General features: G+C 32.1%; 1 long non-coding RNA gene across 1 annotated transcript; it reads left to right on the forward strand.

The window, feature by feature from the left end:
- Window positions 1-606: 606 nt before the first annotated feature.
- On the forward strand, window positions 607-2517 carry LOC144709819 (uncharacterized). Its single transcript, XR_013583112.1, has 2 exons — window positions 607-955; window positions 2153-2517. It is a non-coding gene; the product is annotated as an uncharacterized LOC144709819 (long non-coding RNA).
- The last annotated feature ends 2764 nt before the right edge of the window (window positions 2518-5281 follow it).

A 5281-nucleotide genomic window follows, 5' to 3' on the forward strand; every position in this document is an offset into this window, starting at 1 on the left:
GCCATAAAAACCCATAAGATCAAGAATGGTGTTATTTGGTTCAATTTTAATGATGTTCAAAGGAAAACACTATTGACTTTTGCCTTTTTTGTATCAGGAAATTTTGGCAACAATTTCCTCTTCTAGATATTCTTACTAATGGTTTCTGAGATTTTTAAAAAATTAAAGTGGTGCCTAAATCAATAAAAATCAATCGAGTCTTTAATCATGTTTTATAAGGCGTGAATGGAGAATTTAAATGCATAAAAATCTACCCTCTAAGAATCTCACAATCAACAACCTAGTCCATAAGAGCATCTCATGGAAATTATAAGAGTGTTTCTGAAATTTTCCATGAATACACGTGTTGTTCCTAAAGTCTATATAGAATTTTAAGTCATAAAATTTGGTGGAGGTATTTGATAACACTCAATGTAGACACCTAATCATGCACTTTTTACCTATTCAGCTTAATCAAAACGCCATTATACACGTGATATCTTGTTCTAAAATGACTAAATTAGTGCTTATAATGATTGTATGACTATTCTGGATCCTCTTTTATCCTTTCAGGTCTTTCTGAGCCCAAAATCGAGTAGAACGAGGAGAGAGAGAAGGCTCGAAGGGTTATGATTGGTCGACCAGAGACCAGGTCTCACGATTGGGAAGGACTATGGAGCTGAAGATCAAGGGGGGCAGTCTCATCCTTTCAAGCTCAATCACTCAAGCCTTAAAACTGTAAACTGGGCAATATAGTCTTTTCACGCTCCCTTACTCACGCCCTAAAAAATGAACTATAAACTTGGCATTTGGAGACGATGTAAGGGGTCCCCCTTTGTTTGAGAACTATCGAATAGTCTTGAGGTTTCAAAAAGAGTCTTGAGAAGTTGAGAAGTCCAGCGAAGACGGTGACCCTTGGCGTCCAACAGCACTGATTGGAGGCAAAAAACCCCTCCGACAGGCTCAGAAACCCCAGGTACGTGCGTTTGTGATGGTCAAATTACCGTTGCCTTTCATCGTAGTAAATTTCCGTTAACAGCAGTGACGCCGCTTGGGAGTGTGCACTGTGAAGGGTAAACGGTGAGAAGATCATCTGGAGAACGTTTAATAGGATCATTTTAGCATTCTAATTAGAACTAGAATAGCAATTAGCTCGTAATTCGGCATCACACATTCCCTCTCCTTCCTGCGGTAATCTCGTTTTTTTGTCACACGCAATTTGAATTTGAGGGACAGATCGTTTCATCTCATTTATAGGTTCATCCTCTGATCTCGCGAAAAATCCAAAATCAGGATTCCTAGATCGTATTTCTAAACACTAGCTCTCCGTGGATTCAACCCGTTCTTGCTGATATACTAACTAATCAATTATCTTAAGCGAGTTCGGATTTTACACATTTGACACATAATTGTATGAATTAATTTTTAGTAGTCAACGACCATACAAATGTGTTTTGTCAGTATTCAGAAGATAGCTCAATTCCAATATCAAAAGGTTGAAGACATTGATAAAGCTAATTTAATTGAATAATATGGACAAGGAGAAAAGGAGAAAAAAGAATGCAATAAGAGAAACATTTTTTCATATTTCAATATTAAAGCTACTCAAAATTTACATTCTTATATATGTTGGATATTTTTATCTCAATTCAGCTTTTCAAGATCACCTAGAATATCAGATAACTACTAAGCTGAAACTTGTTCAAATGTAAAACACTGTGTTAATCTTCATTTGAGGAAAATATTTGACATACCTCACTAAGATTAGCATTATTGAGATTGTGAGTTGATTTAATAATTACTTGGATTAAACTAACATCACTGTTTTATATCCATGAATTGATTTATGATCCAAACTTTATTATTTCTTTGGACCCATCCAAAATAGAATCTAGGCGTGAAATATACGAATTTTGAGAAAAGTAGTCATTGAAAACTTCTGATGTATGCAACAATACTATTAAGATTTTCCTAACTTAGTATAGGGTAATTAGGGGTTGAATCCACAAAGGGTAGGTAATGAGACAAAATATGTATAATTTAAGTTATTTTTATAAGTGTTTAATATGTTTTGTGATCTTCCGATAATTTCATTGGAAAATCAGCAAACAATTTGTTTCTGAATTCCGATCTTGTCTGTTTTCTAGGAATTTGATATATTTTTTATGAATAGACGTATGATAACACTTTGGTGGCACCGCGTGGCATTTGGTCGTGATTGGTGGTCCTTTACTATGTTGGTAAGTGTGTTGCTGACAGTTGACTTCGCTGGCTTAATTGACCAAGTTGACTCAGATTTAGGAGGAGTTCCCTGGTTCGGGCTGAGAGATGCAGTCTAAATGCAAGTAGGGTGGCTGTTCTGGTCCAAAGAGTAAAGTAGGCAGATTGACGTGAAGGTGTGCAGTGGAAATGGCGGTGGATTTTTTTGAGCATAAAAGGAGCTATAGGCAGAAATATTAGGATTAACTTTTTTTGTTTTTATGTTGATATTTGCTAATTAATGAAAGTGAAATTCAAATAAAGAGGTATATTTCAATATTATGAAGGTGAGATATCACACAAACCTCATTTTTTGTGCCAATCCTAGGCCGAGTGGTGTACCTCCTCCATACCTTTGGTCAACTTCAGCAAAATCTCAAATCTATACTCTTGGAAAATAATGATTGAATTATGGTAAGATGATGATTCACTTGTCTAGCTACAGCAAGAGAAAAATCCAAAGGTAACGTTATAAATGAGAGAGCACAACTTTAAGTAGAGAAACTTCAGTCCCCTGAGCTCTTGGACTTGGTTACAGAATATTGGAGGAACAATATGACTTGAAACCCAGTATTTTGATAGCCCAAATCTGGGAAATAAGTTCCAGATATGAAATGGGCTCAGTTCCACAAAAAACTATCTCTACTTGTCTTTGGTTTCTAAGTATTCTTAATTTGGGCTTTAAATTCACCTCTTTGTGCATTGGGCATCATGTTCTGGTCCAGTTCATGGCTGATGTGTCAACTTCTGGTCTGTATTGTAGCTTGAGATTCTATTTTTCTCCCATTTAACTCCATAAATGATCCGCAAAATTACTGGAGACCATGCATTTAAATAACATCAAGAAACTATGAGAATATAACAGCAGGACTTCAAGTAAGTTAAGCTGAGTTAGTCTAAGGATACTAATAAATACATACAATAATGGAAATTAAGACCTAAGAGCTTATTTCATGCAACTCTATATTTTTGCAATAAATAATGCATAAATTAAATTTTTTGCATGGATTTCATGAATAAGTAAGCTCATTAGCTTATCAAGAGGAGCTGACAGTCTGATTATCCATAGAAAACTTTGAGGGCTGATATTATTTTATTTCATTGATATCATCGTTAAAGTGTTATCTTTGAAATAATTTGTCATAGGAGGCCCCACACAAAGTGTGACTAGTTTGTCCCCATCCATTATATCCTCAGATAGGATAAAGTACTAGCCTAAGCTGTATAAAATTACGGTGTCTCCATATCCTTACTCTCATTCCCCTTATAGAAACGTTTTATCTCAATCCACCACAAAGATTTGAATTTGTAACAGTTATAGAACCTAATTCTTGTCCCCCATTTAGGTCAAACCATTGTCATATAATTTTTTTATACTCATAATTTGTTACTTTTGTTTGTTTCCTACCTTTTATATTCAACCGAGAGAATAATAAATTAGTTATGTTTTTGTAAACTTTCTTATCTTTGACGAAATAATTCATAGGAATATTACAAAATAAAATGAAAATAAGTAAACGAGGTTTTAGAAATTATGTTAAAATTGATTCTTGAATTATCAAGACAAACGATTGCATCAGAAAATATCTAAAATGAAAGGAGACTTTGTAGACTCACAAGAATATTATTATTGATAGAATATTTGAATTATTTTAAAAAATAAATAACCTGACTTATTGTATCTTCCCTGAATTTTTTTCTGCGGAAAAAATAGATGAAAATTAGCTTTATCACATTAAAAACTTTTCAATATAAAATTTAATAAACAATAGACAGTTGGAATTGACGAACAAATGGAGTCAATTTAATTTCTTTCGATGTTTGTTGACACGTTATTGAGAGAAAATTTATTTAAAATGGTAAATGTATATGGAATTAGAGAGTTTAAACAACCTTAGATTTTAAAACTATGAAAAAATTGAATTCAGATGGCTTTTGATTGGCAATAATGAGGTACACATTTTCGTAAATTATTTATTTTTAATTGAAATTTTTAGTTATTTTTACTCAATAAGCTGAAGTCTATTGAGTTGAATGAATGATGAAAATAAAACATAAGTATAATTTTTTAATGAAGTAATCAATGGTTTAGTTTACTCTAAAGTTCATTAAATTGGAAAATTGAGGAAGAGTCATATGCAAATAGTTGAATGAAAATCAGTTCATCAAGTGAAGACTTGAGAAAATGAATTTATGACTCTAAGAATAGAGGAAAGATGCAATAATAAATTTATTTACACTAAAACGAGTTCAAAGAGCATGGGAAACAAAATATTATACGAACTAATTCATCAATTATCAACTTGGAGACCAATTACCATAAAAAGTGACATTGATTGAGATCTGTTCAGACATTCTTTAATTCTAAACATTCTAATTAGTATATTTCATTTATTAATAAGTTTGAATATGTTTAGAATAAGCTTTTGACTAGATTCAACATCGAGGAGAAAACAAATCATCTGCTTGAAAGGGAGAAATACCTTCTACCAGTTGTAAATGTATATGATGCTATTATTTTATCCTAAACTTGAACAGAGAACTAGGGATAATTTTATTCACATAAATTTTGATATTATTCATATATTAAGATAATTATTGACTATGTAAAATATATCAAAACCTTCTACAATTGCAGAAAATCTACATACCTGATGTCTCAAAAATTCAAAAAATAAAGTGATTTCAATGACCATTTTGAAAGCTATACTAGGGTATGTAATGAAAATATAATTTTAGGTATCGGTCATTGAAAGGTTTTACAATAGCACAATAATTATAAAAATATGAAAATAGCTATAAATTTTAAAGTGTAGGATCTTAGTTAGAAAACGAGAGGTAAAAATTTAAGGGCATCATTCATGAATGGCATAATACATATTCTTGAGATAGTCTTAGAAGTAGTTAAACATTTAAGGGCTTATGTGTAAAACTGATATCCAAAATGTATTCTAATACAAAAACTAGCTCTAACTGAATTGAACTATGAAAAATCCCTAATAAATATCTGAATAATTTTGAAACGAATTGAGCCAGGTTTTGT

Source organism: Wolffia australiana, chromosome 11 (assembly GCF_029677425.1).
Source record: "Wolffia australiana isolate 7733 chromosome 11, ASM2967742v1".
Classification (NCBI taxonomy): Eukaryota; Viridiplantae; Streptophyta; class Magnoliopsida; order Alismatales; family Araceae; genus Wolffia; species Wolffia australiana.